This window comes from Xenopus laevis, chromosome 7L, assembly GCF_017654675.1.
Source record: "Xenopus laevis strain J_2021 chromosome 7L, Xenopus_laevis_v10.1, whole genome shotgun sequence".
Classification (NCBI taxonomy): Eukaryota; Metazoa; Chordata; class Amphibia; order Anura; family Pipidae; genus Xenopus; species Xenopus laevis.
The window spans coordinates 92,731,603-92,743,573 of record NC_054383.1 but is presented as its reverse complement, the minus strand read 5'-3'; the positions used below and the strand labels follow the sequence as shown (position 1 = coordinate 92,743,573).

Here is an 11,971-nt window from a genome sequence, read left to right as displayed (position 1 = left end):
GAGTGTCACCCTTGTATAGCAGCGCACTGCACGTCGGCTCCTTAGTGCTCAATAAACCTGCCGTACCAAAATTAATGACCCGTTGGCTGGTGGTTGATTCCCAACCCGCTGCGTGGCCCTAAAAAAACTCTACAAGCTTTTCCAGTAGCAGCTCTTGGGCTCGCTTTGTTTTAACCAATTCTCATAGCAATCTGTGGACTTGTGGAAAGGCGAGTCAGTGCCAGGAAGTCATACATTTCCATCCGCCCTTCCGAATTGAGAGCTATCTGCCATATCTAAGGCCTTACACCACGGGTTATAGTACTTTTCCTACTTTCAGGCCCAGGCGCTCTCCCCCATTAATTTGGCGAACACCTGTGCCCTTAATCCTTTTTGCCATCAAAAACTAATAGCCTAATCATATTATCCACACATACAGATAACTCTTTTTTGGGGCTTTTGCCTCAGCAATTCAAGCTGAAGTTGAACCTTGTGCCAAATTAGCTTAATGCTAGGTTATCCAGGTGGTCTCTAGTGCCCCACAGCTTAAAAATACAAAAAAAAATAAAGCAATTTGGAGAAGACAATCAGCTTGCCTCAGCATGAGGGCCAGCTTTAGGTGACGACTGATTTTCTCTTGCCGGCATATCAGAAAGTTTAAATGACTGCGACTCGCTCTTGCTAATTGCAAGAATTGCCAGATGATAGGCACAGACCAATGAACCTTCTATGAATAACTAAGCCACTTCTTCAGCTGAAGAAACGCTGATAGCCGAAGAAAGATGTGGGGTATGCGTTGTAACACAAATGTCTGAAAATATTGGTACTCATTTAATGTAAGCCATGAAGAAAAGCGCACCTTTGCTCATGAAAATTGCCCACCCCTGGCCACTCGCACGCTGGGCCCTTTGGCTTAAAGAACCAGGTGATTTGCTGCATGCACCATTAGCAACAGCCATGCTGGGCGCGGTGCTGATTTAACCTGCCTCTTCCACAAGCTAGACAGGTGGCTCATGACATGTGCCATGACAGCCCCAAGGAACAATGGCAACGAAGCGAGCCTTTGCACACACCAATATCACCAGAGGGCTACTGCTAGCAGCGCATAAACATGCAATACCTGTGAAATTAGGTTACAACAACTAGACTCTTAAAACCCTAGCGATCCCCACGGCCACGACAACGATGTATGCGCTTTTAAAACCATGTACACACCACAGTCGAAACTCACCTTCCTGACTCGTGTCCATAATCGAAGTCGATGCGACTATATGATAGCTATAAACCCCATGTCCCCTTGATTGCCTATGCTTCGCTCAGTTATATAGAACACTGGCACATTAGGCGCGGATAATCTGCTCCTAATCTATCTGACACTAATCGAAAGCATCTAAATACCATCCTGAGCGCCATATCCTTCATCTAAGAAGAGCCTGGTTTGAATCATAGCTCAGTCGGTGCGTAGGAAGCTCGCCCATAGCTCATGGCTCTCGACATAATCCTTGCTCGTCCAAAGATGATGTTGGTCGCAAATTCCCCATCTCGTGACCGCACAAAAATGCTCATACTAACCAGAAGCAGCCTACTACAGCCGTCCGTCTTTAGAGGCTTTACACCATATTGCTACTTAATGATCGCATTGATACGCGCTAAGCGGCCTCAAAGATGCTCAGAAGCGTCATTCACTACTGCCTACACTTTCCATACTTAAGGCTACGCTCCTTCAACTAAGCCTAAACGCATCAGGTAATCGCTTATTCTGATTCACATACTTGCTCAGGCCAACGGCCGCAATCGCATTCCCATTTACTAAGACGCCCCCTAAGGCCCTTAAACCTTCATTGCCATACAACAATTATTGCCTAATTCCAATTTCTTTTTATCCCCAATACATGCCAATCAGTTTCTGTGGAGCTAACTTACGGTACTATGCATCAGGCCTGGAAGTGACCTTGCGCCAACTTGCGTCTCGAATCGCCGGAGTCGCTACATGCAATTCGTCCTCTGTGCCAATGGCTTAAAAAAAACTAAAAAAAAAAAAAAGCCATTTGAAGAAGCTGACTAGCAGTAGCAGCGCAGCTTATGTCCCGCTGCCGTATTACTGCAGAAATGCAACAGCTACGATGTTCCGCTACTTGATAATGCCCTCATGGATCGACAATGGCATATCCGCATTGCACATACTGCATGAAGTGAACCTCTCTTGACAAATTAAGCATTGGAGAAGCTGATTAGGCCCGAAGGCAAGCTTCTTGTGCATTGGTAACAAATTGATGATAATAATATGGAAGCAATTGTACATACCATCATAAATGCGTTGAGACCTGTACGCCCAAGAACTAACCGCACCCTCACATGCGTCTTGCAAATGCAATCCACACCTGCGCACTACGCCGTCGCACGCTGCGGCCCTCGTTGCGTAGAAAGAAACCAGGTGTATTTGCTGCACTGCAGCCACGTTAGAACTAGCCGCCATCTAGTCTGGTGAGACCGGCACCGGCTGATGCTGATTTAAACTGTCTCCAAAGTTAGCCAGTATCGCTCTGAATAGCAGCATTGCAATGAAAAATAGCCAACGCGCGTAGCCTTAGCACACAATAAATCGACCCGTTTAACTGTACAGGCATAATAGAAATACCTATGAATAAAGCTCAACCCCCAACCCAGGATTTTGGAAACTCAAGACCCAACGGGCAAAACTAGCGCACTTTAACCGTACACCACAGGGAAACTCAACCTTCTGCGGGAAAGGTCCGGATGACTGTGATTAAACCCATTTGTTCCCCTTGTTAGCCTGTGATCTTGCCATTGACCTCATAGGCCGGACAGGTCCAGATCTTCTGCACTAAATTAAAGCTACAACATACCAAACCTGACGGCCTACTTCCCTAAAGGCCAGCCTCAAGCGCAAAAGCTTGCTAGAACCATAGCTACAGTCGGGTAGTCAGCGCACGCGGCTCTGCTCGTCAGACATAACCTTGGTTACCAAAAGGTTTGCTAGGGTTCGATTTTCCACCTTTGGCCCAATAAAACTCAAACTCCAGCGAGCAAGCTCTGGTCGCTTTGACTTATAACCAAATATCTCTAGATAAGTACCCTTGATAGTGAAGCGGCAATCGTGCCCAGACGATCCCTATCATCCGCCTTCCATTAATAGGCCTGTTCCTTCTAAGCTACGCCGAGGCTATCGCTACTTTCTACTTCAGGCAAGAGCTTCCCATCTGTGCACCCTAGCCCTTTACCTTTGCATCAACTTAGGCTAATTTTTTATCCCCATACAGAACTCTTATTAGGCCGCGTTTGTCCTAAGCCATCAGCCTGAAGACTTGTACCTTAGCCCGCCAACAATTGCTTAATTGCAGCGAACAAGTGATTACTGTGTCCAACGCTTTAAAAAAGGAAAAAAAAAAAAAGCATTTGTAGCAGCTTGACTAGCCAGAGGGCAGCGCTTATGGTGCGATTTCTTGCCACCGAGAAAAGACATGTATGAGGCCTCGCTCTTTGAATGGCAGATGTACAGAATGCATGGCACTAGATAGAACCTTCTCTGAAATTAAGCATTGATGAAGCTTGATTCAAGCCTTTCTTACGACCCGAAAGAAGTTTTGGTGCTAGTAACAAATGATGGCAAATTATTTTGCCTGTTACTCATTTAATGTAGCCTAGCAAAATAGCGCCACCTTTGTCTGAAATAGCTACCCTGGCACTCGCACCGCTGGGCCCTGGCGTAAAGAAACTCAGGCTGATTTGCCCTGCATGCCACCATAGAAACAGCCTATGGATGAGGGCTTGCTGATTTAACTAGTAACATCAATGTCAGCCAGCTTCAGCCTCTTTGACCTGCCACTGCAAGTGAAGCAAAAATGCCAGAACGCGCGGATGCCTGCACACAATAAAGCGGCTTTCTGCATACAGGCATAAATACGAAACCTGCAAAAGTCAACAACTCAGGAATGTAAAACTCATGACCCACTTCGGGCAGACAAAGCGCACGTTTAACCATTCACACCACAGCGAACTCAATCCTTGCTTGGAAAGTATTCGGGCATGATTAGTAATACATCCATTGTCCCCTTGTTGCCTTATGCATTCGACCGAGCATGCCGGCGAAGTCCCATCTCTGACCCTAATACAAGTCAATACCCAACTCTCAGCGCCTCTTCTCCTTAAACCAGGCCTGGTTGAATAGCTCAGTCGGTTAGCAGGCGCATATGGCATCTGCCGCTCGGGATAAACCTAGGCTCCAAAAGGTTTTGGCTCGTACGCGTTCCGTACTTCCCTCAACTCGGCCAAAACTAACTCAACTCCAGAGCAGCTCTTTGGTCGCTTTGCCTTTAACATATCTCTAGAGTGAATGAAAGGGACAAGCCCTGCCCAGAAGTACCATAACATCTGCTCATTCCATATTGGCTTGGTTCCTCTTAATGCCTACGCCGATAGTCGGTACTGCTACTTCTAACTTTCAGGCCCAGGGCTTCCCCATACTGCCACCTTAGCCCTTACCTTGTGCCCCATACCAACTTGCCTTTATTTCTATCCCCATACTAGAACTCTTATTTGGCGCCCGGGTTTGCCCTTAGGCATCAGCCTAGAGTTGCAGCCGCTTAGGCAAATTGCTATAATGATGGCAGAGCTTCTTGCCCTGCAAGACTTAAAAAAAAAACAAAAAAATAAAAAAGATTGAGCAAGCCTGCCTAAGCTTGAGGGCTAGCTTTTGGCTGCGATTACTGCCAAAAGAAAAGCAGAGGTTCGCTCTTGAATGGCAAGATGCTCAGAAAGAGCATAGAACAGCATGAACCTTCTTGGAATTAAGCATTTTGCAGAAGCTGATTAGCGACAATGGAAGTTTTTGGTGCCTGTAAACAAAAGTGTGAAATTATTTAGTGTAACTCATTAATGTAGCCTGAAGAAAAAGGCACCTTTGTCTGGAAATGCACCCCTGGCACTCGCACGCTGCGTGGGCCCTTATGCGGTAAAGAAGACCAGCGTGCCATTTGCTAGCCATGCACCATAAGAACAGCCATGTGGGGGTGCTGATTTAACTGTCTCCAAAGTAGCAGTCGCTCTTGAATGCAGCATGAAGAAAATGCCAACGGCGAGCCTGCACACAATAAAGGGTTCTGTACAGGCATAAAGAAACCTGAAAAGTCAACCAACCAGGATTTGAACTCAGGACCCCACGGGCAGAAACAGGCGCTTTAACCATTACACCACAGGAAACTCAACCTTCTGGAAAGGTTCCGGATGACTGTAATAACCCATTGTCCCTTGTGCCTCTGCATTGACCGGCATGGCCGGAAGTCCATCTTCTGCCTAATAAAGTCAATACCAACCTGAGGCCTCTCCCTAAAAGAGCCTGGCTGAATAGCTCAGTCGGTAGAGCGCGGCTTCTGGTCAATGAACCTTGGTCCAAAGGTTGTGCGGTTCAATTCCCACCTCGGCCAAAAACTCAACTACAGAGCAGCTCTGGGTCCTGCTTTGTTTAACCAATTCATCTAGAGTGATGGAGGAGGCAAGTGCCAGAAGTCCATCATCCGCTTCCATTTGGACTGCCCTTCTAAGCTACGCTGGATATGTTCTTCTACTTCAAGGCCAAGGGCTTCCCCATCTGGCACCATGCCCTTACCTTTGCATCAACTTGCTATTTTTTCCCCATACAGAACTCTTTTTGGGGTTTGCCTAGCATCAGCCTGAAGTTGACCTTGGCAAATTGCTTAATGAGGACAGTGTTCTGTGCCAAGCTTAAAAAAAAAAAAAAAAGCATTTGAGAAGCTGACTAGCGAGGGCAGCTTTGGTGCGATTCTGCCGAAAAGAAGTAGAGGTCGCTCTTGAATGAATGCAGAAGATGGCACAGATGAACCTTCTTGAAATTAAGCATTTGAGAAGCTGATTAGCGAAGGAAGTTTTGGTGCTGTAACAAATGTGAAATATTGGTTACTCATTAATGTAGCCTGAAGAAAAGGCACCTTTGTCTGAAATGCACCCTGGCACTCGCACGCTGGGCCCTTTGGGTAAAGAAACCAGGTGATTTGCTGCATGCACCATAGAACAGCCATGTGGGGGTGCTGATTTAACTGTCTCCAAAGTAGCAGTCGCTCTTGAATGCAGCATGAAGAAAATGCCAACGGCGAGCCTGCACACAATAAAGGGTTCTGTACAGGCATAAAGAAACCTGAAAAGTCAACCAACCAGGATTTGAACTCAGGACCCCACGGGCAGAAACAGGCGCTTTAACCATTACACCACAGGAAACTCAACCTTCTGGGAAAGGTTCCGGATGACTGTAATAACCCATTGTCCCCTTGTGCCTATGCATTGACCGGCATGGCCGGAAGTCCATCTTCTGCCTAATAAAGTCAATACCAACCTGAGGCCTCTCCCTAAAAGAGCCTGGTTGAATAGCTCAGTCGGTAGAGGGCGGCACGGCTCTGGTCGATAACCTGGTCCAAAAGGTTGTGGGTTTCGATTCCCACCATTCTGGCCAAAAAAGTCAACTCCAGAGCAGCTCTGGTCCGCATTTGCTTTAACCAATTCTGCTATGAGTGGATGGGAAGGGCAAGTGCCAGAAGTCCATCATCTGCCTTCCATTTGGCTGTCCTTCTAAGCTACGCGCGGTATGTACTTCTACTTCAGGCCAGGGCTTCCCCATCTGGCACCTTTGCCTTACCTTTGCATCAACTTGCCTATTTTTCCCCATACAGAACTCTTTTTGGGGTTTGCCTAGCATCAGCCTGAAGTTGACCTTGGCAAATTGCTTAATGAGGACAGTGTTCTGTGCCAAGCTTAAAAAACAAAAAAAAAAAAGCATTTGAGAAGCTGACTAGCGAGGGCAGCTTTGGTGCGATTCTGCCGAAAAGAAAGTAGAGGTCGCTCTTGAATGCAGATGCAGAAGATGCACAGATGAACCTTCTTGAAATTAAGCGCATTTGAGAAGCTGATTAGCGAAGGAAGTTTTGTGCTGTAACAAATGTGAAATATTGGTTACTCATTAATGTAGCCTGAAAGAAAAGCACCTTTGTCTGAAATGCACCCCTGGCACTCGCACGCTGGGCCCTTTGGGTAAAGAAACCAGGTGATTTGCTGCATGCACCAATAGAACAGCCATGTGGGGGTGCTGATTTAACTGTCTCCAAAGTAGCAGTCGCTCTTGAATGCAGCATGAAGAAAATGCCAACGGCGAGCTGCACACAATAAAGGGTTCTGTACAGGCATAAAGAAACCTGAAAAGTCAACCAACCAGGATGTGAACTCAAGGACCCCACGGGCAGATAAACAGGCGCTTAACCATTACACCACAGGAAACTCAACCTTCTGTGAAAGGTTCCGGATGACTGTAATAACCCATTGTCCCCTTGTGCCTATGCATTGACCGGCATGGCCGGAAGTCCATCTTCTGCCTGATAAAGTCATACCAACCTGAGGCCTCTCTCTAAAAGAGCCTGGTTGAATAGCTCAGTCGGTAGAGCGCACGGCTCTGGTCATAACCTGGTCCAAAAGGTTGTGGGTTCGATTCCCACCTTGGCCAAAAACTCAACTCCAGAGCAGCTCTGGTCCGCTTTGCTTTAACCAATTCTCTAGAGTGATGGAAGGGCAAGTGCCAGAAGTCCATCATCCGCCTTCCATTTGGCTGTCCTTCTAAGCTACGCCGGTATGTACTTCTACTTCAGGCCAGGGCTTCCCCATCTGGCACCTTGCCCTTACCTTTGCATCAACTTGGCTATTTTTTCCCCATACAGAACTCTTTTTGGGGTTTGCCTAGCATAAGCCTGAAGTTGACCTTGGCAAATTGCTTAATGAGGACAGTGTTCTGTGCCAAGCTTAAAAAATAAAAAAAAGCATTTGAGAAGCTGACTAGCGAGGGCAGCTTTGGTGCGATTCTGCCGAAAAGAAAGTAGAGGTCGCTCTTGAATGCAGAAGATGGCACAGATGAACCTTCTTGAAATTAAGCATTTGAGAAGCTGATTAGCGAAGGAAGTTTTGGTGCTGTAACAAATGTGAAATATTGGTTACTCATTAATGTAGCCTGAAGAAAAGGCACCTTTGTCTGAAATGCACCCCTGGCACTCGCACGCTGGGCCCTTTGGGTAAAGAAACCAGGTGATTTGCTGCATGCACCATAGAACAGCCATGTGGGGGTGCTGATTTAACTGTCTCCAAAGTAGCAGTCGCTCTTGAATGCAGCATGAAGAAAATGCCAACGGCGAGCCTGCACACAATAAAGGGTTCTGTACAGGCATAAAGAAACCTGAAAAGTCAACCAACCAGGATTTGAACTCAGGACCCCACGGGCAGAAACAGGCGCTTTAACCATTACACCACAGGAAACTCAACCTTCTAGGAAATGTTCCGGATGACTGTAATAACCCATTGTCCCCTTGTGCCTCTGCATTGACCGGCATGGCCGGAAGTCCATCTTCTGCCTAATAAAGTCAATACTAACCTGAGGCCTCTCCCTAAAAGAGCCTGGTTGAATAGCTCAGTCGGTAGAGCGCACGGCTCTGGTCGATAACCTGGTCCAAAAGGTTGTGGGTTCGATTCCCACCTCGGCCAAAAACTCAACTCCAGAGCAGCTCTGGTCCGCTTTGCTTTAACCAATTCTCTAGAGTGATGGAAGGGCAAGTGCCAGAAGTCCATCATCCGCCTTCCATTTGGCTGTCCTTCTAAGCTACGCCGGTATGTACTTCTACTTCAGGCCAGGGCTTCCCCATCTGGCACCTTGCCCTTACCTTTGCATCAACTTGCCTATTTTTTCCCCATACAGAACTCTTTTTGGGGTTTGCCTAGCATCAGCCTGAAGTTGACCTTGGCAAATTGCTTAATGAGGACAGTGTTCTGTGCCAAGCTTAAAAAAAAAAAAAAAAAAGCATTTGAGAAGCTGACTAGCGAGGGCAGCTTTGGTGCGATTCTGCCGAAAAGAAAGTAGAGGTCGCTCTTGAATGCAGATGCAGAAGATGGCACAGATGAACCTTCTTGAAATTAAGCATTTGAGAAGCTGATTAGCGAAGGAAGTTTTGGTGCTGTAACAAATGTGAAATATTGGTTACTCATTAATGTAGCCTGAAGAAAAGGCACCTTTGTCTGAAATGCACCCCTGGCACTCGCACGCTGGGCCCTTTGGGTAAAGAAACCAGGTGATTTGCTGCATGCACCATAGAACAGCCATGTGGGGGTGCTGATTTAACTGTCTCCAAAGTAGCAGTCGCTCTTGAATGCAGCATGAAGAAAATGCCAACGGCGAGCCTGCACACAATAAAGGGTTCTGTACAGGCATAAAGAAACCTGAAAAGTCAACCAACCAGGATTTGAACTCAGGACCCCACGGGCAGAAACAGGCGCTTTAACCATTACACCACAGGAAACTCAACCTTCTGGGAAAGTTTCCGGATGACTGTAATAACCCATTGTCCCCTTGTGCCTATGCATTGACCGGCATGGCCGGAAGTCCATCTTCTGCCTAATAAAGTCAATACCAACCTGAGGCCTCTCCCTAAAAGAGCCTGGTTGAATAGCTCAGTCGGTAGAGCGCACGGCTCTGGTCGATAACCTGGTCCAAAAGGTTGTGGGTTCGATTCCCACCTCGGCCAAAAACTCAACTCCAGAGCAGCTCTGGTCCGCTTTGCTTTAACCAATTCTCTAGAGTGATGGAAGGGCAAGTGCCAGAAGTCCATCATCCGCCTTCCATTTGGCTGTCCTTCTAAGCTACGCCGGTATGTACTTCTACTTCAGGCCAGGGCTTCCCCATCTGGCACCTTGCCCTTACCTTTGCATCAACTTGCCTATTTTTTCCCCATACAGAACTCTTTTTGGGGTTTGCCTAGCATCAGCCTGAAGTTGACCTTGGCAAATTGCTTAATGAGGACAGTGTTCTGTGCCAAGCTTAAAAAAAAAAAAAAAAGCATTTGAGAAGCTGACTAGCGAGGGCAGCTTTGGTGCGATTCTGCCGAAAAGAAAGTAGAGGTCGCTCTTGAATGCAGATGCAGAAGATGGCACAGATGAACCTTCTTGAAATTAAGCATTTGAGAAGCTGATTAGCGAAGGAAGTTTTGGTGCTGTAACAAATGTGAAATATTGGTTACTCATTAATGTAGCCTGAAGAAAAGGCACCTTTGTCTGAAATGCACCCCTGGCACTCGCACGCTGGGCCCTTTGGGTAAAGAAACCAGGTGATTTGCTGCATGCACCATAGAACAGCCATGTGGGGGTGCTGATTTAACTGTCTCCAAAGTAGCAGTCGCTCTTGAATGCAGCATGAAGAAAATGCCAACGGCGAGCCTGCACACAATAAAGGGTTCTGTACAGGCATAAAGAAACCTGAAAAGTCAACCAACCAGGATTTGAACTCAGGACCCCACGGGCAGAAACAGGCGCTTTAACCATTACACCACAGGAAACTCAACCTTCTGGGAAAGGTTCCGGATGACTGTAATAACCCATTGTCCCCTTGTGCCTCTGCATTGACCGGCATGGCCGGAAGTCCATCTTCTGCCTAATAAAGTCAATACCAACCTGAGGCCTCTCCCTAAAAGAGCCTGGTTGAATAGCTCAGTCGGTAGAGCGCACGGCTCTGGTCGATAACCTGGTCCAAAAGGTTGTGGGTTCGATTTCCACCTTGGCCAAAAACTCAACTCCAGAGCAGCTCTGGTCCGCTTTGCTTTAACCAATTCTCTAGAGTGATGGAAGGGCAAGTGCCAGAAGTCCATCATCCGCCTTCCATTTGGCTGTCCTTCTAAGCTACGCCGGTATGTACTTCTACTTCAGGCCAGGGCTTCCCCATCTGGCACCTTGCCCTTACCTTTGCATCAACTTGGCTATTTTTTCCCCATACAGAACTCTTTTTGGGGTTTGCCTAGCATCAGCCTGAAGTTGACCTTGGCAAATTGCTTAATGAGGACAGTGTTCTGTGCCAAGCTTAAAAAAAAAAAAAAAAAGCATTTGAGAAGCTGACTAGCGAGGGCAGCTTTGGTGCGATTCTGCCGAAAAGAAAGTAGAGGTCGCTCTTGAATGCAGATGCAGAGATGGCACAGATGAACCTTCTTGAAATTAAGCATTTGAGAAGCTGATTAGCGAAGGAAGTTTTGGTGCTGTAACAAATGTGAAATATTGGTTACTCATTAATGTAGCCTGAAGAAAAGGCACCTTTGTCTGAAATGCACCCCTGGCACTCGCACGCTGGGCCCTTTGGGTAAAGAAACCAGGTGATTTGCTGCATGCACCATAGAACAGCCATGTGGGGGTGCTGATTTAACTGTCTCCAAAGTAGCAGTCGCTCTTGAATGCAGCATGAAGAAAATGCCAACGGCGAGCCTGCACACAATAAAGGGTTCTGTACAGGCATAAAGAAACCTGAAAAGTCAACCAACCAGGATTTAAACTCAGGACCCCACGGGCAGAAACAGGCGCTTTAACCATTACACCACAGGAAACTCAACCTTCTGGGAAAGTTTCCGGATGATTGTAATAACCCATTGTCCCCTTGTGCCTATGCATTGACCGGCATGGCCGGAAGTCCATCTTCTGCCTAATAAAGTCAATACCAACCTGAGGCCTCTCCCTAAAAGAGCCTGGTTGAATAGCTCAGTCGGTAGAGCGCATGGCTCTGGTCGATAACCTGGTCCAAAAGGTTGTGGGTTCGATTCCCACCTCGGCCAAAAACTCAACTCCAGAGCAGCTCTGGTCCGCTTTGCTTTAACCAATTCTCTAGAGTGATGGAAGGGCAAGTGCCAGAAGTCCATCATCCGCCTTCCATTTGGCTGTCCTTCTAAGCTACGCCGGTATGTACTTCTACTTCAGGCCAGGGCTTCCCCATCTGGCACCTTGCCCTTACCTTTGCATCAACTTGCCTATTTTTTCCCCATACAGAACTCTTTTTGGGGTTTGCCTAGCATCAGCCTGAAGTTGACCTTGGCAAATTGCTTAATGAGGACAGTGTTCTGTGCCAAGCTTAAAAAACAAAAAAAAAAAAGCATTTGAGAAGCTGACTAGCGAGGGCAGC

At 47.1% G+C, this 11,971-nt stretch overlaps 1 non-coding gene across 1 annotated transcript; it reads left to right on the top strand.

The window, feature by feature from the left end:
- Positions 1-11,542: 11,542 nt before the first annotated feature.
- On the top strand, positions 11,543-11,627 carry trnaq-cug. Its single transcript is given in 2 exon segments — positions 11,543-11,579; positions 11,592-11,627. It is a non-coding gene; the product is annotated as a tRNA-Gln (tRNA).
- Positions 11,628-11,971: the final 344 nt, after the last annotated feature.